The 13,726-nt window shown below is 41.4% G+C and overlaps 1 protein-coding gene across 1 annotated transcript in view; it reads left to right on the top strand.

Moving 5' to 3' along the window:
- Window positions 1-13,726, top strand: part of LOC104285632 (CUGBP Elav-like family member 4) — a 92,130-nt gene that overhangs the window by 1,083 nt on the left and 77,321 nt on the right. The window lies entirely within an intron of this gene.

Below are 13,726 nucleotides of genomic sequence, written 5' to 3'. Positions count from 1 at the left end.
GTTTTGTTAAGCGTGGGAAGGGGGAAATAAACAACAATAAAAAAGCCTATCTATCTCAAGCGGGGCGGGGGGGGTGGTGGTGTGGGTGTATGAAATCACGACGTGAGTGTGTGTTGGAGAGGGTGAGCCAGAAGGGACGGGTTACAGTTTAGTTCCAGAGGGGAGAAGTCTCTGAGCAGGCATATTCCAAGCACTACTTTAATGTGCCCAAAGTCCATCCCGGGAACTTTTTTAGGTTTTCTTTACAGGCACTGGAGACGTACTCTCCATGCGATGCCTCGCTCACTCCATCTCTGCCCGCTCCTTTCCCTGCCTAGCTTAGGCTCTCCGGAGGTGCATTTCAGATTAGATGATGCTATATTTTCGGGGTGGGGGAGGGTGTGTGTAGTGGGGGAGAGATGATCAGATCCTTGGGTAGGAAAGTAGGACTCGCAGGGAGGAAGTTGAAGAAAATTTGCATGGTAGCCCCGCTTAAGAGCAGGAGAGACCCAGGAGCGAAGAGAGAAGAGAAGAGAAGAGAAGAGAAGAGAAGAGAAGAGAAGAGAAGAGAAGAGAAGAGAAGAGAAGAGAAGAGAAGAGAAGAGAAGAGAAGAGAAGAGAAGAGAAGAGAAGATAAAGAGATCGTATCAGAAGTGATTGGGGTGTGACTCCAGATTTAGTGCAGGAGGAGAAAGGGTTTTGCAGGGGGCCATGGGGGAAGTGGAAGTTGCATCTGTTACAGGAGAGGTTCAGTAGCAGTGTCTACTCTAGCTTGGTGGACTCCTGGCAGGAAGAGTCACTGGTAACGGCATTGCTGGCTGCCCAGCTTTCCAGATGCCTTGGCGAGTTGTAAATCTTGAACTTAACGGCATGTTTAGCAGGCATCTCTTCCCTCTTCTCATTCACTCTCAGGAAATGCGAATGAAAATATACCCTGACAGTGCAAAGTACCAGTTTCGAAGAGAAAATGTTCAGGGTTCGGGGACCAGGAACTCAGCCCAAGTTATAGGATATTTCTTCCTTTCTTGCCGGTCGCTCCAAACACCCTCCTCATATTTACAATGATCATTGTAGACCTTTCGAACCTTGCTTTCTTTTTAGACTATCTTCCTAGAAACCACATCAAGGTCTGATGGGCATCATTTACACATTACATCCATATTATAATAATTATTAATAATAATAAAAAAATTTGTAAGAAGCAGAGGCAAGGAAAGGTCCTGGGAGGTTTCATCTAGTAGATGAAGCATAGTAAGAGTAGCCACTGAGCTCGTGTGTGCACACGCGTGTTTGCAAAAATTGTCTGAGGTTTCTGTAAAATAAAAATAACAACAGTAAAAGCTGCACCGAAGAGAATCATTCAATATAGTGTAGAGGAAATCTTTGAGCTAACACCTCGGTAAAGCATTTTTGTGGTGGAGAGAGGTTATTTTGATTTGTTGATGAGATTTTATTCTTTTGTTATGTTCTATGTTAAACCTGTAATTAATGAATCTATGCGCTAACTTTGATTTCTATTTCATAAATGTGAATTCTTCCCCTTTCAGTTCAGTTTTTCTTTTACTGCATGCCTGTATTCACAGAGACAAACTCAGAAAGGGAGGGAGGGAGGGAGAGAGCGAGCGAGCGATCATTTATCTTGCTTGGATGTGTTTAACACATATTCCTGAATTAAGCAAGATACTAACTTCATTTCCCTTCATTTCATTTCTATTCTAAAGTTGCAACCTAGGAAAAAAGCCAGGTGGGAAATCTTGTCACCTCATCAAACCAAATTGCATGAGTTCATCTTGAAAGAAACAGTCATTTTTAACCTGCTAGAAGTTTTGGACTTTGGAAGGAAAAATGATGATGATGATTGTTATTTCGCAGCCTAGTATTTGAGTGAAGCTTCAATAGATACCGAGTTGCCACCGTTTCAGAGATCGGTTTTATTTAGTACATCCGAGAAGAGTTTGAACTCCTTTCTAGCGATGCCGCTGATTTATTAGCTAATCCTGATAAAAATGTGCCTCTGGCTACCTGGAAAAAAATTACTTTCTTGCCAGTAGTGATTAATTACTATTAAGTCAAAAAGCATGATGGGGCTTTGAAGGATGAGGATTGTGTTTAGCCTTTTTTTTTTTATTATTTTATTTCATTTTATTTCATTTTTAATGTTTTTTTTTTCTTTTCCCTTCTCTAAATGCAGTCATGTGAAGCATAGTATTCACTCAGATCTCCTTATTTTGGCTTTGCTTTGCAGGCATAGGTGAAGAATTGCATAAAGATAGCCTAACTTGGCTCTCAGGGGTAGGATGGCAATATGAAACCCCAAGATGCTTTCCATGAGTGATGCATAATGCTTACACATTAATTGATCCATCACTCTCAGTTGATTTCATTACTAATCCAGGGGACGAGGCTGTGGCAGTGGTATACCCTGAAGGGTTAATAGTGGGCTGTAGTTTATTTAAGTGTACGGAGAGCGAATCTTGGGTGTAGAGGGGGAGAAGGTGGGTTTGTGTTGGGAGGAGGGAAGAGACAGGAATTAGCTTAAAGTAAAAACACAGCAACCAGAGTAATTTCAGGTGTAAATCTATTGAAATGAGAGCACAGGATGTGTATTCTTGAAAACATTATGAAGAGAGCCTATTGTGGTGCTCCTGTATAGCCGGAGGAAATTGAAAATTAAGAACCTGAAGATAAAGTATATGACTATGCCCCCCTCCCAAAGAAACTATCGCAAAAGGAGAGCGACGTCCCAGGTTCTCTTACCAGCAGCCCCAGCTGATACCAGGCCAGATACCAGGGAAGAGGCAGGGGAGCACGATTCTTTTGCAGACACACGAAGAAAGAAAAGGGTACGGGGGAAGCAGCCTGTGAGGGAAGGCAGGAGAGGCTTTGTGAAGTCCCAGAAACAAGCTTTCATGGCACGAGCATAGCTGCTGCATATTTCCCCCATCCTCACTTCTCTCCACATGGGGCAGGAATAGGCTCCTGCTGTGGTACTTTGCTCTAGGGTTGGGAAGAGGCTATGTGCTGAGATCCGTGGGTAGAAATCTACCGGGGCTGAGCTGACCCACCCACGCGCTCACACATACACACACACACACACGCACAGAGTTAACTAATCACACTTGAACAATTTAGCAAGCCATTCATTCATAACTTCCCCCCTTCTTATCTAGCAGTTGACTATGCTTAAAGGCTGAGTTACTGGGAGACATAAAGGTTAGTGCTCTCAGGACAGCCATATTATAATGCATTATCTTTGAAGTCATTTAAGGCCAATTTAAGTGGTATTTAGTATAATATTTATGAATTAATGTAATCTAAATATAGGATTGTCCCCATAGGTTTAAACAGCCTTTTCTGTCAAAGCTTGCTTGTACCCAAGTCCTGGATTGTGTTTTAATTTAAAACACACAGGTCTCCATAATATTTTATTTAGGAAGTCAGAAGAAATCAACATTCCACACTTAACTGAGATTTACTGAAATACATGCGGGTGAGTGCTCTTAAAGAGTGGAGATAGTGTGCAGGGGGAAAGCAAGAGTCTTCCATAGACCTGAGAGCTACAACATTCTTTCAACCTTTATTTAGGGGGTAAAAAAGTGCAAAATCCCCAAAACCTCATGGAATTCCGCCGCTGCAGTCCCATGGTTAGGATGGTGTTCCTACCTGACCCAAACCTCACTCGATAAGCATTCAATGCAGCTAGAAAAAATGCCGTAGGAAAACCATAGTTTAGTTCTTTTGCTGCTTTATCTTCTCAAAAGTATAAATGATTTTGAAATTTAAGATACCTCCGGGGTAGGGAAACAAGGCTTCCATTCACTGTATTCTGTTCTGTTTGATTACAAAGATAAATGATAAAAAAATTAAAACCTTGTTAAGTTTAAGGATGTTTATGAAGGTTTTGGATATCTCAGAAATTCAAAGGTGCAATGAAAATGAGCATTCAGTTAAGATGATATATTTGTGTATATGTATAAATGTATAGATTTGTGTGTGTATATACATACAGAAATGAGAGATGTATACACATTCATGCATACAGCCTTTGGGAAATGGAAATTTAGTTGAAAAGAAGCACAACGCAATACAGGTGCTGAATAAACTCCTCCATAATTGAAACATAAGGCTTACCTGGCTGAAAGCAACACATACAGCATTTAGTATGGTAGTAAACCAAACAAGTTTTAGGGAGGTAAATGCACAAATAAACTGGAATAAAACAGAGGAGGCTTTATGCCTAAGGTCTGAAGAACCACCCCTTAAAACAATCAAAATGCAATTGGATAGCTTGATGGAAGAGAGAGGAAAAAAGCAACCCCCTGTACATTATAATCTCGCGTACAGATGAGCATGCATGTGTATTTGATAATGTCAAACAAATAGCCCAGATTGCTTCATAAATTAGAGGGGTATATGTTAACTCTTTTTTCAGGGGTCTGGATGTGGATTCTGGTTTCTAAAAGCAGCTGCAGCCAGTTATGATGTTGTTGTTACGGTCGTGTCAGCATTTCCAATACAAACTCCAATTTTCTGGGATCTCTCGCTTGGCTGTTAAGTTTTGCACCGAAAGCTGTTCTTCATCTAGCCCCACTACCATATCAACTAATCACCCTTACGAGAACAGATTTGTTTTAAAGTTACATAATGTGGAGGAAAGAAAGAAATTAAACTTTGTGTTTCTAGAGATTTTGTTTCTTCTGTTACCTTTGTCCAGGTTAGACATATTTCCTCCACATTTATAGATTGCGATCGTATTTGTCCCTCAGTATCTACATATGCCGGTGTCTTTGGGCATTTTAGGGAAGGAAAAAAACATCCTTCTTTTTTTCTTAAAAAAAAAATAAATAAAATAGCGACAACAACCAAACTTCATAGTTTGTTTTTTTTTTAAAGGGTGAATAAGGAACATAATAATTTCTAATGTATAACAACAGAAACAGGGGACAGTTTGGTTTGTTTTTTTGTTTTTTTTTTTTTCCTATATTCAGCCAGAAGAGATTGGGAATGTCAGCGCTGAAGTAGGGGGAAAAAGCGTGGTTCATCTGGTCCCGCTGCCTGCATCGGCCAGTGGCCAGTGACACAGACAGCGCTTTCTTTAGCAGAGGATTCAAATTGGATAGTATAATAAAAGCCAGGCAGCTGACAGAATAGTCTTTTGAAGGAAGTTGTCAGAGAGTATCTGGAAATTTTACCTGGGTAAAGAGTGAGTGTGATTGCAGAAAGTGTCTTGTGCTCAACCGAAAAGTGGATGGTACCTGTCAAGGAGGGCGGGTAGAGGACTCTCTATGCACCGTGGTTAAGAGCAAGGGGCAGAAGGGGTTGGATGACTGAGGAGGGCCTCCCCTAGCCTTAAGAACTGGAAATACGCAGCCACATTTTTCAGCAAGACGTCAGGGTGTTTTTTATCATGCATACCCTGTGTGCATGCATACCAGCCGCACTGACCCGACAGACCATAACGACACTAAAGGAGCTGTTACCGTCCCTCCCGTCAATCAAGTGTGAACCGAGGCGGGTTTATGCGACAGTCAGTAATGGTTCCAAGGGAGAAAAAGTGGAGGAGATGATCTAGGCTGTTGGGCAGCTTTCTTACATTTAAAATACAGAAAAAAATCAGATGTCCAAAGACTCACGTAGGTGTTGGCTATAGCCTTATAATAATATTCCATAGCAGCAGGACGCTGCAGAGCTCAAAATGACCTGTCCACCAAGCGCTGTCTGGTTTCTGCCCCGTAAGAGTTTGCACTAAGCAGGTGAGGTGTTAAGTGAGCTAAGTTGAATCCTAGCCTTAACAAACAGGCTGGTGTTTCATTAATCCCAGCATCATCATCACTTAGGGAGTGAAGGCCTGTCGCCTGTTTGCTGGGCAGAAGTCAGTGAGATTTTTGCCATTGCTTCAGCAGGTTCAAGTTTGGAAATCCTGGTGCAGGTTTGCATTTACTTGGTGTTTCACGCTCCCGTTAAAATTCTGGATCGCGGATTTACACAGCAAACCGCAACACTTGCAGTTAATGCCACCAACTTCTAGGCTTGCTGGCTTGTCTCCTGACGTAGCTTTCTTGCTGTGAGTGAAACTAAAACTAAAACAAAACTGAGGAACTGACAAAAGTCAGAACCCTGCCACATTTCTCACTCACTTAACTGCTCCACCGATGCCCATACGACTGTTGCCGGGGTTTGTCATGGCGGACTGACCCTTATGTATTAAAATCTGCAGTGGAAAGAGGGAAAAATAATAACCATGGTGAGTTAAAGTTATGGCTTTTCTTCCACTGTTGCTCCACCGACTGAGCTGCGATATATATTATAGGGGGCCTCTCTCTCACCATAACTCCTCGAGATGCATCGTCGCATTTTGGGGATCGCAGGATCTATTGAATCACCTTGTCTGTGCTGCAGCACTTGGTGTGGGCTGGACTCAGGATGTCACCACAGATATTGCATTTGTTTGCTTTTGTCATGGTGAGCCACAGCCTGAATGCACATACAGGTGAATGCAGCTTTTAATGTGCATTCATTATGTCCAACTGACATCCCCTCGATGGAAGAGAGGGCTTATTATTGTCGCTCCTTAAAATAAAGATGGATGAGAGCTTTAAACCTCTCAAACAAAGTGCCTGACCATACGTCTTAGCTAAAAATAAATCATATATGGCCATCTATTCCATGTAAATGAATGGCAAGACATATAGATATAGACATTGTGTTAAGTTTGTCAAGCAGAAGCAGCCAAAAATATTGATCAAGGCAAGGGGGGAAAATTGATAATGAACTGGACTCCTAGAAGACTTTAATTGACAGTGACTTCTGTGAACCAGCTTTGGACAGTATATATAAACTGACCACAATATAACTTTATTGCAATGCACTCTCCTTGAATTAATTGTCACCTTTGTTAAGACTGGCTACAGATCAAAGGTTTAAAGTTACTTAACAGGTTCTTAGTAACAAACCCTTCAGATGCATTAGAAATATCCGACAGCTCAGCCAATGAGGCATGCAGATTTTGATCTACCTCACCCTTATCTGTTTATTTCTCCCTCCTTTGTTGAACATGGACAACCATTGTTTAACATTAACTATTTCATAGATGGCTTTGTTGGCCACGTTTGTACTTCCAGGGATATATAGTGGCTGGGGAGAGGGGCCTTCGCTGTTAGGTCTCTCAAAGTATTTTGGCACCAGAAAGTTGATTACGGTTTGATAGACCAAGGTGCAGTGCAGACGCAGTTTGTAACGCAGACTGTTCTTTCCCTTTTACGTGGTTGAGGTCTGTAATTTCCTTATTTAAGTCTGGAAAATATAAAAAGACATAGTTTGCATGAAAGGTGCAGCCAAGAATGAACTTTTATGTGAAATGTGCATGTGAAGAGACAGAAGTGTGCTTGCTACGTTTGTTATGTCACACACACACAACCATTTATTATATGTGCATATTAATAAAAACAAGCATTCAGTACAGACAGGCTGATATAGGTTTCTAAATAATTCCTTTCTAAAAGACAGTACAGAGATAGTACTATTGCGTGAAAGTGGCAGGTGACTTAACAGGCTATTCCTGGAATTATATGAAGAGTTTAATATGATACATAGCTGTTTGTTCATTATACTAATTTAATGATACAGTCACACTTAATTAATCCATCTCTGGTTTATTTGTACATTGTGCCTGAGTCTCCAAAATATTTTAGAGGCAACCCGGCTGACTTCCCAATGTGCTGGGGCATATAACTCTGGACATGAAGCTCTTCAAACAGAATAAAAATTGAGCTTTGCAGACAGAGTTGGTCTGATGAGATCTGACTGCATATTTGGCCTGTTTCTAATTCAAATGCCTGTGTATTTTATACACAGAGACTGTGTACGCACACATGTATCGAAAGGGCAGACTTACATTTGCACATAGTTCCTCTCCTTTTCAGTCCCTTTTCAGTCCCTAAGGATAGATTCACATCGCATAAGATGCATCAGTCACTGCAAACGCACACAAATATCTTTGTCGGATTCGGTAGCTTCTTGCAGGTAGATGTATAAAGCAGCATCAGCCTAATAATATCCCTATAAAACAGTGCTTCCTTCCTAGGATCCAGAGGGATGAAAGTTGTTAGAAGATCAAAAGATCTATCACAGTGTGCTTGTAGAAATGCCCTGATTATGTTTCCTCTCTATAATGCTCTAATTCACTATTTGATCAATTGTAAAAAGGCCAATGCTTTTGGAGAGAGAAAAAAAAAAAGTATTAGGTTACTAGATGCTTGAGGGTGAGTGAAAATCACACCTAAAATTATACGTAGCAATACAGTAATGAGCTTATCAATACTTCTTTAAGGAATCTGACAGCCCTATAGGAGAGATTCAGTTCTGTGAGCAAAGGTCACAATATAGATATTGCTTATTAAGACTATCGATAGCCTGGTTGACCAATCTAACCAGAGACTGTATAATGTACCTGCTGTTAACAGGCAGGGAGGAGAACTATGAAGAATTTACAGAATTTCCCACATGTAATATTAATAATATTGATTGATTCTAATAATATAATAAGGTAAAGATGCACTTCTTTGAAATGGTGCATGGAGGGGGGTGGGAGAGAGAGAGATACCTTTGCTGAGTATATTGAACTGGATTGCACCTCTTTGAAAGCTAATCCAGAAAAAACTCAGTTTTCTTGCCTCTTACAGGCAGAGCTCTGTTTCTTGCCCATTGTTTCACCGGACCCTGACAGAAAAACAAAATACCACTTTCTCTGGGATCGGGACTTTGCCATGCAGCTGCGGAGAAGCTGTGGACCTAAAAAACTCAGAGCAGCCAGGATCATTTTGGTCAACCAGTTCAGTCCCTCTCATAACAGGATTAATCCCAGAGAGCTCTTTTTCAACACAGCAATGCAATGAAAATGTTCAATTTATTTTATTTTTCACACCTTTAGCAGCTTTTAAGAAATGGGGAGAAAAAGAGGGTGGAAGTAATGTATATTCTATGATACGTATAATCTATAATTGATGGGCAAGCACTTTGCAGAGCAGCTACAAACCTGCTCCAAAGTCTTCAGGAAAACTCTACCTTGCTTGCAGCAGTGTTTGGATCGGGACCCTAAGTTACAGGCAGTTCTGCAAGATACCCGACAATATGCAATGTGACTGCCTTAAGGATGTTAACTCACGTAAATCCAGATACACAGACCTGCTTGCTTCTAAATTTCCTAACTACTACTTCTTCAGCAATAGGCTGCCTTATCTAGGTACGCTAGTTCAGTCCTTCCGCTATACCGTTCAGCTTGAAGTGTCTCGTTCCAGTTTCCGTATGGTAGTTTCAAGATGGTTTGCATTTCATTATGCCTTTTTTTCAGTTTTCAGGGCAAGTGTTTTTCTTTTGTGAGCATTTAATTGCTTTTAAAAGCAATTTATTTGATCGTATTCCATCTTCGATAATACATGGATGAGGATGCAATTTTTCACCCTCTTTATTATAAAGATATATTGTCATTCAGTTATTCTGCGGGGTTTGTTCTGTTTTGTGCATTCGGAGCGAGTCCGGTCATTTTTTTGCTTTGTTTTCCTTCTTCTTATCTTTTTTTTTTTTTTTGGTTTATGGATTTTTTTTTTCTTTTAAGAAAAAGAAATCTCGTTCAAGATACTGGCAATAAATGAGAAAAGTAGGAGTGGAAGTGAGAATGGGCAAGACAATCAACAAAAATCCTTTGGCAAAGTCTTTAAAAGCATACCATTGCCGCATGTTTATTTGCAAGAGTCTCGATCCAGCCAATTTTGATACCAAAGAAAAGAGTGTCTTACAAACGATTTAACTCCAAGTTTAGTCATTGACAGAGAAGGAAAAAAAAAACAACAAGCCAACCCGTAGAAACACTGAAAGGAAATGCGCATAAAGATCTCGGAGGAGATAAGGGTGATAAAGTGGTGCTAGGTTTTGCATTCTACTATAGGTTGGTAAAAGTTAACACCAAATTAAACAAACAAATAAACAAGAAAAGCAAGCATTGCCGTTCATTCTGGATTATTTGCTAGTGGTTTATACACCTCAAAACTGCCCCTTTTAAATTGCTGCCTGTGCCTGCAGCTTCATTCAAAGGAAGGGCATTATCTGGTGGGTTAGGGCCGGCGGTGAGGACGCCTGGGTTCTAATCACAGTGTGGACAATTACTCACCAACAGTCTCTGATGGAGTCACTTAAGCTCGGTGCCTTCAGGCCTGATCTCAAACCTGTTGAATCAATGGAAAGATTCCCATTGGCTCCAGTGAGCTATTGATCTTTCATTCCCCCATCTGCAATATTAGGTCAGTCATATATATATATATATATATATATATATATATATTTTTAAGGAGGGAGAAGTTAGCGGCATAAATTTGACATGTATTTTTTTTCTCAGTAAAGGTTTTGGTGCATCTCTGATGACAAATGTGTTACATCAGAGCCCCTTTCAGTGCAGATCAGGAAAACATGCTTTCAAAAAACACAACGGTGGGGAGGTGGAAAATTAGCTTTGCTCATTTCACTTGTAAATACATATTTGTCCCTGCTTTGCTAAGAAAGGGTCAATGGCAATTTTGCCAGTTTTCTTTGTGTGAGTAGGATTCAGCCTTTGTAATACTCCGTCTACAGGAATATCATCATTCACTGATTCAGGATCTTGATTTTTTTATTTTCTTCTTTTAGTGAATCACACATATATTCTTCATTGTTATGGCAACTGAGGGAGCTGCAAAGCTCAAAGATTTGATGAAGGGCTGCATCCCACCTTTCTTCTCTAAGGGACTGATCCAAACCTATTGTTTGCAACATGGTTTGGATCAAGCCGAAGGTATCTGCCTTCACCGGGTCAGTAAAAAGAGTAAGTTCCCTCTAAACAAGTGTACTCCTGCCCTCAGCATGGGCAGATGGAATTGGCAGTCGTCGTCCATTTGCTGAGGACCGACCCAACACTCTCAGAAGTCAATAGTTAGACTCTGACCCAGCCTCACAAACAACAGACAGACACCATGTGAATCCTTAAGCAGGGACGTGAATGTCCCTGACTTTGGCAGAGCAAGGTAGTCCAGAAGGGAGTTTTCATTGCTGCTGCCCAAGAAGTAGCTTATTGTGGGGAATAAACAAGGTTCCACTGACCTCGAGCCGTAAGAAAATTAATTCTGAAACCTTTCCTTATAAAAGGATGGTTTCAGGTGATCTCCTACAGTGAAGATCTCACAAGCAAATGAATCAGGTTCCCTAATTTTTTTATTATTTCAGTTGCAGTTTTAGTTAGTTCATCAACACCAATGTATGTGGGGTTTTTTTGTTTGTTTTTTTTTTTTTTTTTGTGTTTCCACCCCACCAGTACTTAAGTCTCATGAAATAAATGCAGGAGCTGGAGTATGCATGTGTGTATGTGTGTTTGTAGAGTCGATTATCTAACCCCTAGTCCATTTGAAATCATCACAGTGCACTCAAGTCAATGATATTCTGTCAAAGGCGGAGAGGAAGCGTGCGTGCAGTGTGAGTGTGTGAACGTGATGCTGTTTGATTGCCTGAAATCCAACTAAGTCTCAGTTTCAAAGGCCCGGGGGCAGCAGGAAAAGTATTTGTTTGTTTAATTATTTATATATTTACTCAGCTTCACTGACAGTGTTTGCAGATGGGGGAAAAAAAAAATTGAAGAAGGAATGTTGGGTTCTTGTTTGGAGGGGAACGTGTGTTGTATTAGCCTCAATCTGTTCTCCCATATAACGGCTGCTTTGTGCTGTTAAATGACCATTTGTTACTGACCGGCTCATTGAAAAAGGCCAGAGAGGTGCTGGTAGAATTAGATTTTACGAGTTTATTCATAAAAGGAGTTGCACAATAGGTGTGTCATTCCCCTGTCTCCTCCTCTGCGCTGATCCAGGGACAGGACTTCTGGCACCAGGAAATAGCGAGCCACGAGTGAGCCCAGAGATCCTGCTCCTTGCAATCCGACAAAAGATATCGGTCCGATTGCCAGGCGAGCGGCTCGCTCCCCTGGCTCAGCTCTCCACCCTTGGCCCCTGCATTTGCTTTCCAAGTGCTGCACCTGGGCTTCTTGCTGGCCGGGTTTGCATCCAAGACCAGCTCCTCATCCTCCCTTCCCAAAGCATCCCCCCCTGGCTGCAGGGGTCAGCGTGGGTGCGTGGACCACAAGCTCAGACCTCTCCCCAGGGTCAGATCCCTTCCTCAGGCACCGCTCCAGCCCATTTCCCACAATGTCCTTCTCAGCCCACCTGTGCTCATGGGTCGTTTGTTTTCTATAGCCAACCTCTGCCACTACAGACCTGTTTCCCCGGCTCTTGCCATCACTTTTCACACTCATCTTCCCTCGGTTCAGCTCTGCACCGCCGTTTTGCCCCGTGCTGTCGCTGGCTGTCACCCCTGTAGAGAGCACTTCACCGGTTCACGTCTCGAGTCACCACTCTGATTCTCTCAGACCATGTTAACCGTCTCTCCTCTCTTTTCTCAGCTTTTCCCTGAACAGGGTTTGGGAAAAGGGAGCCGTACTGACCAAGTAATTTAAAAAAAAAAAAAAGCCATGGGTAGTAGCAGAAAGAACAAAGTATACAACACACAGAGATACACAAACAAGTATTTCTGTACGTAAAGTACTGAGACAATATGCATAAAGGGTGGTTGTGGGTTTTTTGTTTTTTTTTTGCTTTTGAGGTTCAAAGCTTGATGTCCTCTTTCAAAGATTAAAAAAATAAGACATTGCAGTAAGTCTATAATTTCACCAAGGCAATTGCGCCTTCTTTTTTTTTTTTTTACTTTTCTTGTTTCCAGCACTATGTGTTCAGTGATCACCAAATGAATATTTACTCTGTGAAATCTATTGCAGTCTGAAACCTCAATCATGAACAGACCCACAGATGTGCATCTCTGTTGACATTTTTAACAGGTAGTGGTTCTCTTGTTTTAAAATGAAATTACTCACACGCTTAAAGCTAAGTGCATGTGTATATGTTTGCAGAGTCTGGACCAGGCCTGATATCTAAATGAGGATCTACTGATAAACAACAGAATCTGTGTCTTCCAAAAGGCAGCTATTCACCAACTCCTTAGCTAAGTCTCACATGGTCCTACTTTACCAGTATTATCAAAATGTTTATCTTTAGTGCTACGTTTGCTGGCTCCTTTCTCCCTCTTCTAAAATCTATAATATGATTAAAGCAAAGCAAGATTTGTAAGGAGAGGTAATATCTTTTATTAGTCCATCTGATATAGCTGGCAAAAAAACCAGCAGACTTCCTTGTGTGCCTGAAATCTTGTCTATTTTTTTCCAACTATATCAGTTGGTCTAATAAAAGATATTACCTCTCCCAGCAATCCTTGTCTCATATGAGGTGTAAAGCATGTAGGCTGATTATTTAGGCCTGCTTTTTGTCTGTGTTGAGGGATTAGACATTTCCTCACCTAGGTGGCCAGGGGAAAAGCAGCCTGGGTTGGTGTCCCCTTCTGTCACCTTCTGTGATCAGCAGCAGTGGCCATCTCACAGGCGTTAAGAGGTGCAGAAAAACTCTGACAGCCCCTATTTTCTGATCCTGGAGATATCCTTTCTTTTATGCTGTTCTGCTCCCTTACAAAGCACCACATGCCCTCTCCTCACCCCTGTGACTGTGATTTATTTATAAAATTGCTGCGTGTATGTGTGTGCGCGTGTGTGTGTGGGCAACCACACAAACATCCCCAAGCTGCCGAGCAAGCTGATGAGCATTGCTCATTGATGAGCATTGATGAGCAA

The sequence above is a fragment of the Charadrius vociferus genome, unplaced genomic scaffold (genome assembly GCF_000708025.1).
Source record: "Charadrius vociferus isolate BGI_N301 unplaced genomic scaffold, ASM70802v2 scaffold24, whole genome shotgun sequence".
NCBI lineage: Eukaryota > Metazoa > Chordata > Aves > Charadriiformes > Charadriidae > Charadrius > Charadrius vociferus.
Note: the sequence above shows the minus strand (reverse complement) of the source record. Positions and strands in the feature narration are given on the sequence as shown.